Genomic DNA, 17,520 nt, shown 5'->3' on the forward strand with positions numbered 1-17,520 from the left:
CTGGGAACAACGTCCTTGTTTTCTTCATCATTATGAGGCTGGCACAGAATACTTAACACTAAAGGCTGCTAAATGTTTGCGGAATGAATGATTCCATCCTTCAGAAATAAACTAGATGACAAGAAATAGTTTAACAAATTACAGTACAATTCAGTTACTGAGTCACAAAACAAAAACAAGTCATTATTAAAACTCAATAATAAATGTTAGAGACTGTGTATCACAATGATTAAGAACATGAGATGTGAAGTCTGTCCAGCTTTTGTTCATTCATTCAACAAATATTTAATGAGAGGCTACTTTATCTAGAAGAAGATAGAAGAAGCAGGCATCCTTCTATCCTGCTTGCGTAGAACTTATATTCCAATGGGGAGAAGCAAACTATAACCACAATGAAACAGGTAAATAATACAGTATGTTAGAAGGTAATACATTTGGGAGCAGGGTAAACAGAGATGAGGACTCAGTGAAGAGGAGGGGAAGGGGAAAATTGTGATACTAAATAGGGATGATACAGGTAGACACACACTCCCCACCCCCCACTTTACTGGAAACAAGATTTGAGCAAGACTTGAAGGAGTTGAGAGGGATATCCAAGAAATGGCCAGAATGTTTTCAAAAGTAGCTGTACCATTTTACATTCTCACTAGTAGTATATGAAATTCCTGATTTCTTCCAAGTTCCTATCAACGCTTGTTATTATCTTTTTAATTCTAACCATCACAATGGGTATGAAGTGTGGTATCTCATTGTGGTTTATATTTACTTCTCTGATGACTGTTTTTCCATGCTCTTCTAAGTGCTGTCCACTCAGTCATGTCTGACTCTTTGTGACCCCATGAACTGTAGCCCGTCAGGCTCCTCTGTCCATGGAATTCTCCAGGCAAGAATACTGGAGTGGGTTGCCGTTCCCTTCTCCAAGTTTCATGCTCTTAATAGTTCTTAATTTTGATGAAGTTCAATCTATCAATTTTTTCTTTTACAGATCATGCCTTTTGTGTTGAATCTAAGAAATCTTCACCTAACCTATAGTCACAAAGGTTTTATACTGTGCTTTTTCTAGAAGTGTTAAAGTTTTAGGTTTTACATTTAATTCTATGATCCATTGGGAGTTAATTTTTTTTTTTAATGTGGTACAAACAATGGATCAAAGTCCAGTTTTCTACATGTGGATATACAACTGTTCCAGCACTACTGGTTGAAAAGACTGCCCTTTTGCCACTGAATTGCTTTGGTAGCTTTGTTAAAAAACAATTTAACACATGTGTATGGATCTCTTTCTGGACTGTCACACAGAGTATACTATAAAAAATATAAATTCAAATCCCTACAAGAACCAAAGAATTAATAACAAAAGCATGTAAATGGGGCAAGTTTAAACCAATAGGAAGAAGTATGGCCTATATCTTACTAACTTAACAGATAGTAAAACACTGTGTAGCCCCAACAAAATGGTATGAATATGTAGTTGAGGGGAGTGTGTAGGCAAAAACACTGGTATTAAAGATATATTCTTAAATGAAAAAAGCTGTACATAAATAGGAGAGTAAACTGGAGGGAAAAGGTTAGAGAGGCAGTTTTTATACCAACAGATAAAGCAGAGGGAGTAACAGAGAAAAGGAGAAAGACAGCGCTAACAGGTGGGAGAGAGAAAAAGGTCAGATACCAGACTGAGAATTAAAGGGAGTTAGGTCAAGTTTTTTTTTTTTTTTTTTTAAGTTTATCTCTACTATTATCATTATTATTATCATTTCACAAGGGTAGCCATTAGTGTGGCTCAGTTAACAACAGTGATATATATTTGCATTCACAGCTTAATGAACTTTTGTTTTTGCTCCCCCTCAATTAAAAAAAAACAAACCTATTCATAATCATAAATAGTAAAAATATATATATATATTTCCTAGGTCAGGATCCATGTCATTGCTCCTTTATAACGTGCAGAGCAAGGCTTAGCCTATTCACCACGAAGGGGCTGGCACACAGGAGCTCACACTCAAGGAGCTCAGAGAGGGACTGATTACCTGCTGGCTGAGTGGCTCTGGCTATTCTTCAGTGATAGAACTAAGAATTACGTTTTCTTTCCAGAAGGAGATTCACTGAAGGTTTCTGTTTGTTGTTTGTTTTGTGTGTGTGTATGTTTAACTCTTCATCCAATGAATGAAAGAACAGTTACTTGCTTTGGAAAAGACACCCCAAAAATCTGAATAAAAATATAAATCTATAATTTTAAATCTATAACTTGCAAAAGTTCACCAAACTATTAACAGCTTTTGTCTAAAGACAGGACTATATATGGTTAGTTACTTGCTTGTTTTACTTGCTCTGTGCCTTTTTTTTTCCTCCTCCCTTTTACTCTTTAATTCTTTCCCTATTTTCCTCAATAGTCCATTTTCCTTTTGTAACATAAGGGGACAAAAACAAGCAATCAAGAAACCAAGAGAGCAGACAGCTTTCCTCTAAGTCATATAATATGAATCACTCTAATTCTCAAAATACCAAGGAGAAATAAATTTTAAAAAGTGTGCCAAAATAAATGTCCCCCAAATAAATTATTTCTAAATGCACCTTCAATAATTCAGAAATTTCACAAGAAACATGTTTTTAATACTAAATATTTAAAAATAAAAGATAAGCTCTTTCTCAATGCTAAGTTAGATTTGACAGCTATAACTTATTCCGATGCCCAGAGTTCAAGCAAGGGTCAAGATGTGATAAGCACTCTTACTTCCGGCTTACACACTTGACTCAACCCAATGAATCTGTACCATCCCTATCTTTAAACTATAATAGTTAATATAACTACTCTGCAGATTCATGTGACACTCATACTATTTTTATATATTAATGCATGTACTATACTTAGTCATACTTTGTATTAAATGACCATAGATGTCCTTCAATGTCAAAATCTTAACTCATTAAAATTTAACTATTTATATCTATATTTTATTATCAAATATCTTATACTAATTTTATTAATCTGTTTATGTTATTCATTTGAAGCCGCAATTGCCAGAGACTAGAATCTTGCTTCCCTTACTTGCTCCACATGGAGTTTAATCAAGTAAAATATAGGTAATGAAGACTATGGGATTCCCTGGTGGCTCAGAAGGTAGAGTCTGCTTGCAATGCGGGTGATCTGGGCTCAATCCCTGGGTCAGGAAGATCCCCTGGAGAAGCAAATGGCAACCCACTCCAGTCTTCTTGCCTGGAGAATCCCATGGACGGAGGAGCCTGGCAGGCTACAGTCCATGGGATTGCAAAGAGTCAGACATGACTGAGCAACTTCACTTTCACTTTCAGCGAAGATTATTACCAATGCTTATGTGACAGTGTTATTGTTTTAAAAAAATTAAAATCTGCTATTTTTCAACTAAACTGGTCAAATGAACTACAAGTGACCTTTTAAGAGTGAGTTAGCCACAGATCCTGAGCCACACGGTTTCGGAAGCCTTTTCCTTTGACAGTATGTATAAATGTCTCTTTACCCATACCAAGTGCTTCTAGAGCTGACCAGAGAAATTGCTGAACCCAGTAACTGCTCACCATGCAGAACCTGATGAATTCCATTTCAGATAATGCTAAACTTGGTGGAAGAAAGGTAGGACAGTAAAACTCTTGTTCTCTTAACAGTAATGTCTAAATTGGTATTCTTTAGTAAGTAATGCCATTATTACTTTTCTAAGCTGAAGAGCCATATACTATTCAACCAGTGATTCCAATCCTATACAAACACAAACACACCCTACATTCTCTCTACAGAATCTCAAACATATTCACAAGAAACATGTTCAGGAAAGTTCATTGCAGCATTGTTTAATGATTAAAAAAAAAAAATTGAAAACTACCTAATAATCAACCAAAGGAGAAAAGGTAAATAAACTATGGTACAGCCATGCAACAGAAAAATGTTGAGGAAAAAAATCATACTGCAAGAGTGCACTGCAGTATAGTGTATATCGAAAGTTTAAAAATATGCAAAACAATTACATTATTTATGAAAACAAACATCTTCAAGATAGTATTTACCTCTGAGGAATGAAGGGGGGTGGGAAAGAAATGGGTACACAGAGGGTTCAACCCCACAGTGTTTTACTTCTTTAAAAAAAAAATCTAAAGCAAATAGAGGAAAATGTTAAGATCCAAGAACCAGTTAAGTTATAAGTTGGATGGATAGTACATGGAATGATTTTTCTACTATTCTTTACTCTTTTCTGAATATTTGAAATACTTCTTATCCATTCAGAATATATAGAGATCTGAACTGGGTGGATTCTATTTAACAGAGTTAATACCTGACCAAGAGTAAGTAAAGCCAGTAAAGCCTATGACAGAAGACTGTTTTCACAAGACCTATTTCCATCAGGGAGTGTGAGAGCCATATGCACAAACCATCTAATTATATCCCTAATAACACTGCAAAAATGAAGGTATTATTCCCATTTGGCAGATTTTAAAAATTAAAGTCAAAGAAATTGGGTGACTTGGCTATGGTCACAGAGCCAATAAGAGAAGAGCCCACATGATCTGGAGCTGTAAAGCAACATTTATAACAACTCTGGTGTTTCAAAAAAAATGGGACATGCAGCCTAGCAACTCTTGTTAAACAGGGGTTTCACCTGGTCACAAGCTCAACAGGAGCTCCAAAGAGGATATGGTTACCAAAAACAGCTTAATTATGGGTTATACTAAATAAAAGGGAAAACAAAAAATTATCAGTCAACCATACTTTGTACTACTACACACGTAAGTGAAGTACTGAGTTTAATTTTAGATTCCAGGTTTTTAAGAGGACATTGATAAAATGAGGACTTGTTACCAAGGGCAACATTCCAGACGAATAAAAGAATAAACGTTATAACCATTAGAGCTTTTTAAAGCTAAACTGAACTGCTTTAGGAATGTAAGTATTTTCCTACTGTGCTGGTGGATACAACACTCCCATTTAACCATAAACACTGTGGGCTATGATGTGGGCTATGATGTGTTATAGCAGCCTGAGTTATCAGGCTGCTATAACAATATACCATGAACCAGGTGGCTTCACCAACAAACTGGCAAGTCCATGTGAAGGTTCCAGCAGATCTGATATCTCAAGAGGGCCCTTTTTTCTGGTTCATGGACGTCTGCCTTCTTGCTATATCCCTACATGCTAGGAACAAGAAGCTAAGCTTTCAGTTCTTTTCTTATAAGGACATAATCCCATGGTGAGGATTCCACCTTCATGGCCCCACCTTCTCATACCAAAAGGCCCCACCTTCTAATACCAACACACTGGGGGGTTAGGGCTTTAACATAGGAATTTTGATGAGAGACAAAAATTCAGTCCTTAAGATGATGTAATCACCAACACCTTTTAACTTAAACTGCTACAGGAAAAACAACTCTTTAAAACAGTCAAGGCTCTAACTGCCTTTTCCCTCTGGAACATTTTTTATTTATAAAATTACTTTTGATTAGGTAAGATTTCTCAATGTAACTACTTCTCTATAGTGCAACACACTCTTGAGCTAACCAACTCTGAAAGTGTCGAAGAGGAAACTGGGAGCTCTTCTTTCACAAACACTGAGGGATCTACTCTGATAAGAGGTTGGACTGTACAATCAATAAGCCTTCTCATTCTCACAGTCTATGATTAGTGCAAAGATTAATATGGCTTTGTTAAAGAAAAAAGAACTACATTTAAAACCAACAAAGTACTCTTTAGCAAGGAGTCAGAGGTGAGACTAATGAAGTGGCAAAAAATCACATACTAATTAAAATCTTACCCAGTGAGGTGAACCAGAAGGTCCCACTGACGTGTATGTGTGTGTATACATTATATATATATATAAGATAATAAGCTTTATCTCTACAGCAAAAAAAAAAAAAAAAGCCCACCTTGGACCTATATCAAACCATATAGAAAAATTAGCTCAAAATGGATGAAAGGCCCAAATGTCACTGCTAAAAAAACTCTCAGGAAAAAAACAGCATAAATGTTAATAACCTTGGATTAGGTAAGGATTTCTTAGCTATGACATCAAAGCATAAGAATAAAAACTAAATAAATTGGGAGTTCATAAAAATTAAAAATTTTTCTGTTTCAAAGGAAACCACGGAGAAAGCAAAACTACAATACACATGATGGGAGAATATATTTGCAAATCATTTATCTGATATAGGACTTGTATCCAGAAGATATAGTAGTTCCCCTCATCTGAAGGGGATGTGTTCCAAGATCCCCAGTGATGCCTAAAACTACAGAAAATACCAAACCCTATATACATTGGATTGGACAAAAAGCTGCTTCAATATTTAAATAAAAATAAAAGACACATTTTTCACTTTTCACCAAGAACTTTATTGAACAACATATTCACAATTCACCATTTTGTTCCACTACCTTCTGTCATTTTCCAGGCAACTTCATAATTCCATCTTCCCAAAACTTTTTATCTTTTTGAGCAAAGAACTGTTCCAGGTGCCTTTTACAGTCTTTCAGGAAATTAAAATTTTTTCCATTAAGAGAATTCTGTAAAGACCACAATAAATGGAAATCCAAAGGTGCAATGTCTGGTGAATCTGACAGATGAATCAGAACTTCCCAGCTAAGCTGTAACAGTTTTTGCCTGATCATCAAAAAAAAAACATGCGGCCTTGCTAATGGTCTTGCTGATAGAAGATTACACATTTTCTGTTAACTAATTCTGGACACTTTTCATCAAGTGCTGCTTTCAGCTGGTCTGTACTGGAGGCAGTACTTATTGGAATTAATCATTTAGTTTTCTGGAAGGAATTCATACTAGAGGACTCCCTTCCAATCCCACTGTAAACACAACATCACCTTCTTTGGATGAAGACTGGCCTCTGGTGTGGTGGGAGGCAGTTCATTTCGCTTGCCCCATGATCTTCTCCAATCCACATTATTGTACAGAATTCACTTTTCATGGCCTGTCATAAGTTGCTTTAAAAACAGAACAGTTTTGTTACATTTAATTAGAGATTCACATGTGGAAATACCAGCAAGAAGGGTTGTTTTGGGTTTGTTTGGTCTTTTTTTTTTTGCGTAACTTATGTGGAACCCAAACATCAAAGCTATGAACATAACCACAAATTTTTTCCAATGTTTGACTTGGATATTTTGAGTATGTCCAGCTATCTTCGTGTGGTACAACACTGATTGTTCTCAATGTCTCCATTTGATCGCTATCAACTTCAACTGGTCTACCTGACCGTGGAAGGTCTCATCCAGTGAGAAATCTTCAGCATGAAACTGCAAACCACTTCTGAAATGTTCAGTCAGTCAGAGCATCTTCTCCATACACTGCACAATTCTTGCATTTCAGTTGATAAAATAAAGCATAATATGCCAGAAAATGTAGCTTTTTTCCTCTCATCTTCACTATTAAAATGGCTTCACAGAAATTCACCAATTCTGCTAAGCTTTTTTTTTAATGCATACTGTTATGACAGCTGTCACAATACAATCTGACAAAACTGTTTCTAATGAAGTTAAAGACAACTAAAAGTTATTAGAGTCATCTTACAGGAAAAACCAAATCAACCTTTTGGCCATCTCAACACTATGTTTTCTCCTGTGCCTACATACCCATGATAGAGTTTTAATTTATAAATTAGACACAATAAGAGACTAACAATAACAAATAACAAGTTATAACAATTATAACAACATACTAGAATAAAAGTTATGTGAATATGGTCACTAGCTCTCAAAATATCTTACTGTACAAATGTAATGCCTTTTCCACCTTAACGAAGCTCTTATCATCTACTGTGGCTGCGACTTTTGCAATAAGAGGTGTGACCCAAAACCAGCAAGAATTTCTTTTTCCTTCTTTACAGTTTCACAGATAGAAGATTTATTCTTATCGTATATCTTCACAACATCAGCATTTTCTTTTTCTTTCCTCATTAGGTGAAGAACTTGCATGTTTTCACTTAAAGGAAGCACTCATGGCTTCTCTCTGGCATGTCCAAATTGCCAGCATCCCTACTCTTGCATTTTGGGGCCATTATTAAGTAAAATAAAGGTTACTTAAACACAAGCAACAATCAATCTGATAACCAAGAGAGCTACCAAGTGACTAATGGGCAGGATAATCTGGACAAAGGGATGATTCACATCCTGGGCAGGAAAGAGTGGGACAGCACGAGATTTCATCACACTACTCTGAACGGTGTGTAATTTAAAACTTATACATTATTTCTGGAATTTTTCATTAGTATTTTCAGGCCAGTTAACCAAAGGTAACTGAAATTGCTGAAAGCAAAACCATGATTAGGAGGACCACTATGTAAAGAATTCTTAAAATTAAATTATAAAAAAAGAACCAAGTTTTTAAACAGGCAAAAGATGTAGCAGACATTTCTCTGAGAAAGATGTACAAATGGCCAATAAGCACATGACACAATGCTCAGCATCTTGTCTTTAGGGAAATGCAAATTAAAATTATGAGATGCCACTTCACATTTACTAGGATGACTAGAATCAAAACTCACAACTATTTGCAAGGATGTAGAGAAATCAGAACCATCATACACTGCTGATAGGAATGTAAATGATTCAGCTACTTTGGAAACCAGTTTTGTAGTTCCTAAAGGTTAAACATAGTTACTATATGATGGAGCAATTCCACTCCTGGGTATATAAACAAAAGAAAGGAAAACATATTTCATTCAAAAACTTGCACATAAAAGTTAATAACAGCACTATTCACACTAGTCAAAAAGTAGAAATAACTCAAATATATATCAGTAGCCTAACAAATAAATAAAATGTGGCACATCCATACACCAGAATAATATTTGGCCGTAAAAAAGAATGAAGTAATGATACAAGCCACAATATGAATAACCTTGAAAATATACAAAGTGAAGGAAGCCACATACCAAAACCTTATATATTATGATCCTATGATATGTGGGAGGGGTTGGTGGGGGAAGAGGTAAGGAGGAATGACATGGTCTGCTATTAGCTATGATAGTTACATAACTTTCAAATATATAACAAGCCACTGAACTGTATACTTTAAATAAGTGACTTCATGGTATGTGAATTATACTTCAAAAAATAATAATAATAAATAAATAAATGGGAAATCTTTATTGGGAATATCACAATGAAATCCTAGGTATTTCACCATAATAAATATAGTATGGCAATATGATTTCCAAAGTAACAGAAGAAATGCAAGAAGCACAGTAGTAAGAAAATGAGTCCAGGTCAAGGCCTGAGGGTTTCTGAAAAACACATTACAAACATGTAGCAAAAAACAAGCATGTATCCCTACACTCTGCATGTCTGGCCCAGGCAGATGTCAGTCATCAATTCACCCTCTGCCATGGAGCTGGAAATGGCCATAGACCGCTTCTCAACACAGTTCTCCATGTACTCAATAACTACTTATTGTAATTGATAATGAAGTACTGAAGGTAAGACCCAAAGGAACTAATTTCACATCTATTTCTCTCTCAGTCTATTACACATGCAATTATTACTGTTCAGCACTTTAGTGGTGTTATTAATTATAAAATACTTCAGACATACAAAAAAGGCATTCTGCATAAAGTAAGTTTAACATACATAACACCCTCACTAAGTAAAGAAATATAACATTACAAATTCAGTTAATGCTTCCTCCACTTTTAATAAGCATTTAACCTTTTAGAAAAAGAACTGTGACTACACTCTTGTCTCTCAAGTTAAAAATATCTGTACGAAGCTTATACATGTGGCCCTTGGGGTAATATCAAGACATCACTATTCACCAGAGACTCTTAAGCGACCTCTGACATGTGACATTTACCACATATGAAACCTCTATCACTGTCAATTTTAAAAGAGAAGGAAACTCTCCCACGTGTCAACAGCCATAGTAATGGAAACAGAAAATGACCAGAGGGTTCTTTCCGTCCAAACTTCTCACTATTACTTGTTGTTCAGTCACTAAGTCATGTCTGACTCTTCACTATTACCTTTCCAAAGGGAAAGGCCTCCACTGTCCACCTTGCCCTGTGTATTGTCAGTCCAGCACACTTCTCCTTTTTACATCTATATTTCAAGACATTTTCATACACAATATCTCGTTAGTCCTACAAGATAGATAAGGCAGCTATATTTATACCCCAATTTACAGATATGGAAGAACAATGCAATTAAGAGCACAAGACTGGAGTCACGCAGGGCTTGAATCCCTTCATTACTTTTCTCACAAAGTGAACTGCAAAATAAAGATACCTGGCTTACACTGTATTTATGAGGATCAGATTACATGACACATATAAAGCACCAAGCACAGAACCTGGTGTAAAATAAGCAATAAATGAATGGTAGTTGCTGCTAGCATTATTGCTGTTATTAATTATGCAAGATCAAACAGCTCCTAAACAAGGAACTCAAGACTGAAACCTAGTAGGTCTTCTTTGAGTCTTCACAACAACTGCTTCATTCTCAAATGATCACCAGGAGTCCTATCTGTACAGAGCAGATGGCACTATTTCCAGGCAATGCTTCCTCTTTCTCACTGAGACACCATGGTGACTACTTTAGGATTTTAAGAACAGAAAGCCAATAGCAATACTCACAGCTGATAACATCACAAAAAGACAACTAGACATTATGTGTGTCTCATAATACCATCTATAAAGTCATCTGGCCTTCCCCCCAGATGAAACCTTTATCAACCTTCTATATCAAATAACCAATTTACAGAATCGAAAGAGGGTAGAAAAACACGTTAAACTCAATAGAAATTCAGATTGTAAGAAATTCTAATAGGACAAACCACCCAGGTTCTTCAACAGACAAAAAAGAAAGGGGGGAAGAGAGAAAAGGAGACAGAGAGAAGGAATCTACAAATTAAAAAAAAAAAAAAAAAAAAGGACTTAAGACATTTTAATCAATTCTGATGTCAAAAAAACTTTTTAAAATTCTCTCTCCAAAAAGGCAGTAGCATCGGCCCCATTATACATCTCTGCTTGAGGAAGAGAATATGCTAGTGATATCTCCAGAATATATGGGAATATTTTAGGCTTTGGGACACTTCTTTTTTCTCTTTGTAAATCAATAAACCTAGCATTCTGGTTTTTAAAAAAAGATCAAAACAACACATATAGCCTTTACTCTTCCTACACTACATGTATGATGAAAGTCTCATTCTGATGTGTATTTTTAAAGACTACAAGTCTACAAGTTCTTAAAATGATCCTCCCCCCTCAACCCCAACCCCCAAATCTACAAGAGAAGGCTGGAGCAAAGGCCAAGGGAAAAAACAAACAAGAAAAGTCAGGAAGGAACACTTGTGACTGAAGCTTAAAAAAAAACCCACACCGTCAACAAGATTAGCTGTCAATAGGGACCTCCCCAGAAGTAACGCTAGGATGTGACTGGAGATATCTTAATGAGAATTAGAGCACCTCCCTGTCATCAAGAAGCAGCCCTGCTTAAGGTAAATTAAATGAAAATCTGTCTAAAGTTTCAACATGGACACATGCTGAATGAAGATTTCTTGTTTATTTCCATATTATTCTAAAAAAGATTTGAGACAGCTCAAAGAATGCATTAACATTAAAAAGAAAGAAGTGGACAAGAAGGGGGAAAAGGGAAAATGAGGGAGAAAAGCAGATAATGCCAGATGCAAGCTTACCACACCAACTGTGTGCCGCAAGGCCTTATGCAGCTGTGGGGGGCGCCGCACGCCTGGCTGAGCCACCCTGCAGAGGGGAGCACCAAGGCTTGTGAGCGTCACAATGGCTCTGTAATACAGGCCAACTAGCTGCTCAGAGGAAACGCATTTGGTCCTGGTACCCAGACCTGAGGGGAAAAAATTACTACACATGTTTACATGGGTTCTGATGATGATGATGATGATAACAATGACAGCAACTTAAGCTTTACATTTAAAAATGGTTAAAATTTTATGTTATGTACATCTTACACAATTAAAAATTGGGGGGGGGGGGAGCGGATAACAGCACCTTACTTTCTCTGCATGTGTCCTGGGCCAGACATGTTCTAAGCATTTTATATGCTTAAAGTCACAAAATTCTCACAACCACCTTGTGGAGATAAGTACAATTATTATCCCCATTTTATAGATGAGGCCTCAGAACACTGAGGCAGCAAGAGGCTAAATAACACACAACTAGGAAGTTGCAAAGCCAGGATTCAAGCAAGTAAATCTAGCTCCAGGGCCACAACCATGACATCACCCCTCATCCATAAAGTTGCCTCCCTCTGGGGAAAGGAGAAGCAATTGCTATCAGCCAAGAGCAGTATCTGTCCATTAACTATCAGTTAAGTTTGTGTTCAGTCTTAGTCCTCTGGATCAGCAGCTAACCTTAACAGTAGTAGCAACAGTTACAATATCAACAAGGGCACTGAGACACAGGAGATAATATCCTCACAACAATTCTACAAGAGGAGCACTTGTAGATCATAAATTTCATAAAACTGTTTTAATGGCCCTCAATAAAAGCAGACTGCATCACACCAATAATAATTCTGTAAAAGTGATTCTACCCCAGTCTAAAACAATGCAATCAATATATGCATCTCTCTGGTATTCTGGCTTGATTCAAGTAAAGATTCAGTTCAGTTCAGTTCAGTGGCTCAGTCGTGTCTGAGTGACCCCATGAACCGCAGCACACCAGGCCTCCCTATCACCAACTCCCAGAGTTTACCCAAACTCAAGTCCATCGAGTCGGTGATGACATCCAGCCATCTCATCCTCTGTCGTCTCCTTTTCCTTCTGCCCCCAATCCCTCCCAGCATCAGGGTCTTTTACAAGTCAGCTCTTCACATGAGGTGGCCAAAGTATTAGAGTTTCAGCCTCAACATCAGTCCTTTCAATGAACACCCAGGACTGATCTCCTTTAGGATGGACCGGTTAGATCTCCTTGCAGTCCAAGGGACTCAAGACAGTCTTCTCCATCACCACAGTTCAAAAGCATCAATTCTTTGGCGCTCAGCTTTCTTCACAGTCCAATTCTCGCATTCATACATGAGTACTGGAAAAACCATAGCCTTGACTAGACGTACCTTTGTTGGCAAAGTAATGTCTCTGCTTTTCAATATGCTATCTAGATTGGTCATAACTTTCCTTCCAAGGAGTAAGCGTCTTTTAATTTCATGGCTGCAGTCACCATCTGCAGTGATTTTGGAGCCCAAAAAAATAAAGTCTGACACTGTTTCTGCTGTTTCCCCATCTATTTCCCATGAAGTGATGGGACCAGATGCCATGATCTTCGTTTTCTGAATGTTGAGCTTTAAGCCAACTTTTTCACTCACCTCTTTCACTTTCATCAAGAGGCTTTTTAGTTCCTCTTCACTTTCTTCACTAGGGCTTCCCTGGTGGCTCAGACGGTAAAGCGTCTGCCTACAATGTGGGAGACCTGGGTTCGATCCCTGGGTTGGGAAGATCCTCTGGAGAAGGAAATGGCACCCCACTCCAGTACTCTTGCCTGGAAAATCCCATGGATGGAGAAACCTGGTAGGCTACAGTCTATGGGGCTGCAAAGAGTCGGATACGACTGAGCGACTTCACACACTCACTCACTTTCTGCCATAAGAGTGGTATCATCTGCATATCTGAGGTTATTGGTATTTCTCCTGGCAATCCTGATTTCAGCCTGTGCTTCTTCCAGTGCAGGGTTTCTCATGATGTACTCTGCATAGAAGTTAAATAAGCAGGGTGACAATATATATCCTTGACATACTCCTTTTCCTATTTGGAACCAGTCTGTGGTTCCATGTCCAGTTCTAACTGTTGCTTCCTGACCTGCACACAGGTTTCTCAAGAGACAGGTCAGGTGGTCCGGTATTCCCATCTCTTTCAGAATTTTCCACAGTTTATAGTGATCCACACAGTCAAAGGCTTTGGCATAGTCAATAAAGCAGAATCTTGCTTTTTCGATGATCCAGTGGATGTTGGCAATTTGATCTCTGTTCCTCTGCCTTTTCTAAAACCAGCTTGAACATCAGGAAGTTCACAGTTCACGTATTGCTAAAGCCTGGCTTGGAGAATTTTGAGCATTGCTTTAGTAGCCTGTGACTTGAGTGCAATTGTGCAGTAGTTTGAGTGTTGTTTGATATTGCCTTTCTTTGGGATTGGAATGAAAACTGATCTTTTCCAGTCCTGTGGCCACTGCTGAGTTTTCCAAATTTGCTGGCATATTGAGTGCCGCACTTTCACAGCATCATCTTTCAGGATTTGAAATAGCTCAACTGGAATTCCATCACCTCCACTAGCTTTGTTCATAGTGATGCTTCCTAAGGCCCACTTGACTTCACATTCCAGGATGTCTGGCTCTAGGTCAGTGATCACACCACTGTGGTTATCTGGGTCATGAAGATCTTTTTTGTACAGTTCTTCTGTGTATTCTTGCCACCTCTTCTTAATGTCTTCTGCTTTTGTTAGGTCCATACCATTTCTGTCCTTTATCAAGCCCATCTTTGCATGAAATGTTCCCTTGGTATCTCTAATTTTCTTGACGAGATCTTTAGTCTTTCCCATTCTGTTGTTAGGGGAAACCACTAGACCATTCAGGTATGACCTAAATCAAATCCCTTATGATTATACAGTGGAAGTGAGAAATAGATTTAAGGGACTAGATCTGATAGACAGAGTGCCTGATGAACTATGGAAGGAGGTTCGTGACATTGTACAGGAGACAGGGAGCAAGACCATCCCCATGGAAAAGAAATGCAAAAAAGCAAAATGGCTGTCTGAGGAGGCCTTACAAATAGCTGTGAAAAGAAGAGAAGCGAAAAGCAAAGGAGAAAAGGAAAGATATTCCCATTTGAATGCAGAGTTGCAAAGAATAGCAAGGAGAGGTAAGAAAGCCTTTCTCAGCGATCAAAGCAAAGAAATAGAGGAAAACAACAGAATGGGAAAGTGAAGATTGATTGTTTCTAACGCAGTGGATTGAATGTGTGAATGCAATTTTCAGAGTCCTGTTTCTGACTACTAGGTGTTTGGTAAGAATTAGGCAGCAATGTAAGTGAATTCATACTAGCTATTCTATACTGCCAATTACAGGTAGACTATACACTTTTGTAGCCAATCAAGTACAGAATTAGGTTAATATGCTCTTAGGAAAATTAAGGAATCTAACCACTAAAGACATCTAAGTTGCAGCTAACCCAACTCTCCATGGAGGTGAGCCAAGACAATAGTTCCTCACAGGGTCAAAATTTTCCTCTGAAAGTGGTTCTGATTCAGCACCAATGTATAATGGGTGAGTGCCCAAATTCCATGCAATCACAAATCACAAACCCATGATTTGGACCTGGAAAATTCTCCAATAAACAGTTTCTCAACTTTTTACTTCAGCCATAAAATTACCTCAATTTTACCCATAGACCATCTACTTGAGATGTGTACCCTGAAGCTCTACAAATGAACTGGGCAGCTATCCAAAGTCAGCACATATAAACCGATTAAATATCCAGGGACATCTGTGAATAAATAAGACGTGGGTTTTGGAGTAGTAGATATCTCACATCTTTCTTTCAAACTAGGAAGCAGAATCAGCAGTTTACCAAGGCCATCCCTCATTAGTATAAAATGATTACATCATGAGTATACTAGGGCTAGGACGCGATTTTAAAAGACAAGCAGCCCAATAGAACATGAAAAAAATATGAATAAAGAAAGTCTTGGGGGGGAAATCCAATAAAAAGACATCAGAGAGATGATCAACTGTATCAATAGTCAGGGAACTTCAAATACAACAATGCTTTATACCATTTTCACCCACCAGACAGGGCCAAAATAGAAATGACCATTAATATCCAGAGCTGATAAAGTCAGGGGAGAGCAGTGACTATCATATACTCTTAGTGAAAGCATAAATTGGTAGAGCCTTTGGAGAAATGTTTTGAAAGGACATCAATGTTTTAAAATATGCATAATCATTAATTCCATAGGTATGTTCTCATACATATACAAAAACAAGTTCAAACTAGCATGTTTACCAAAATATATCTTGAAACAGAAAAACTAGTTTAAATGTCTATCAAAAGAGGGATGGTTACATAAACTATGGAAAATACATCTAATGCAACTCTATGCAGAATTTTATGTAAAGTAAAATGGCTCCTTCATATTCTAACACAGAAAGATTTTCATGATATTAAGTTTTTAAAAGCCTGTAATAATTCAAAAAGCTTGATCCTGTGGGTAGAGGGGAGGGAAGGAGAGGGAAGCTGACAACAGGGGTCTGAACTGGTCAGGACTCTTTCAGTTCCAAGAGACAGAAATTCAATATTCAAACTCACACAAGTTAGGCAGTTGAGTAGCTCATTTAACCGGAAAATACAAAGTGGATCTACTTTAAGGTTCAAGTGGAGCCAGAGACTCCAACGACTCCATGCTTCACATGCAAGCGTGTGAGGCTATATGACTGTGCATCTGTGAGTGTGTCTGTGGTCACTCAGCTTCTGTCTTTATGTTGGCATTCTTTCCTATGGCACATAGGTTTCTTTACTTGGCCAAGCACACGCTATCTCACCTTAGCAATTCTAAAGGAATGAACCTGTCCCATGTCCAATATCTGCTTTTCAATCTCAAGGAAGGGGGGTCTGAACCTGCTTTGGTCATATGGCCATCCTGTAGCAATCACTATTTCCAGAGAAATGGAGTGTTAATAGACCAAGCCTAAGTCACATGCTCACCTCCTGGCCAAGGGGTAGGATATAGCAACACCTGGAAAGGGGGGAAAGGGGACACTACACAGCCTAAATTACCAGTATCAAGTTCACTATGGAGACTTTCACCTTTTAATTCTATATATTCCCATTTCCTTGAACTTATTATTTGAATATAGTCATGTATTACACATATGATTTATTTTTAATTTAAAAAGGAAGAAAATACTAGAACGTAGTCAGAAAGAAATCCTAAGGTCTAAAAAGTTCAGGGTTGGTGACATTAGAATTAAGTCATAGGGAAAATAAGCCTCATGTATAAATAACATGTATAAAATCTGCACTTTCAAATCCTGGACACTTGGCCAACATTTTAACCACCAGCCAGTCCTTATCAAACCAAGCATTAAAAGACAAACAGAAAATGGAGAAAACATATTTTAATTAATTAGCAATAATATGTTGATAAGAGGAAAAGAAAAGACTTCCAAGACCTGTAAAGAGAAATTTTAAGAAATCCTCAGACAGTACATGGCTTCTAATACAATCTGAAAGCTCTTTATGTCCTCTCTTTTCTCACCTTATAATCTTAGCAGTACATGAGGAAAAATTCTGGATCAGTTTTACTGAAGCCAAATAACACTTCCTACCTGTTTCAAATACCTACTCTAAAGGTGGTAGCAAACCATCTAAACTAAAACAACTTATAGTATCTACTCCTAGAGACATTAGTAAAAATTTCTCCTGTAACTGTCTCAAGAAGCTACCATTCAAAACTACAAGTTCTTTTCACAAATAAATTTAATAATAAAGTCCCCTTTAGACTGACACACAAAAACAATTCTTCTTTATTTCAATGACTCCAA

General features: G+C 37.3%; 1 protein-coding gene across 9 annotated transcripts in view; it reads right to left on the reverse strand.

Moving 5' to 3' along the window:
• Positions 1 to 17,520, reverse strand: part of NCOA1 (nuclear receptor coactivator 1) — a 219,629-nt gene that overhangs the window by 187,540 nt on the left and 14,569 nt on the right. The window contains exon 1 of one of the 9 annotated variants that reach the window (XM_070799030.1): positions 11,652 to 11,675. The exons of the other annotated variants lie outside the window; for them this stretch is intronic. The gene's annotated coding sequence lies outside the window, so the exon portion shown is untranslated. Of the gene's footprint in view, positions 1 to 11,651; positions 11,676 to 17,520 lie in introns of those variants that run through there. 9 annotated transcript variants of the gene reach the window in all.

This window comes from Bos indicus, chromosome 11 (genome assembly GCF_029378745.1).
Source record: "Bos indicus isolate NIAB-ARS_2022 breed Sahiwal x Tharparkar chromosome 11, NIAB-ARS_B.indTharparkar_mat_pri_1.0, whole genome shotgun sequence".
NCBI lineage: Eukaryota > Metazoa > Chordata > Mammalia > Artiodactyla > Bovidae > Bos > Bos indicus.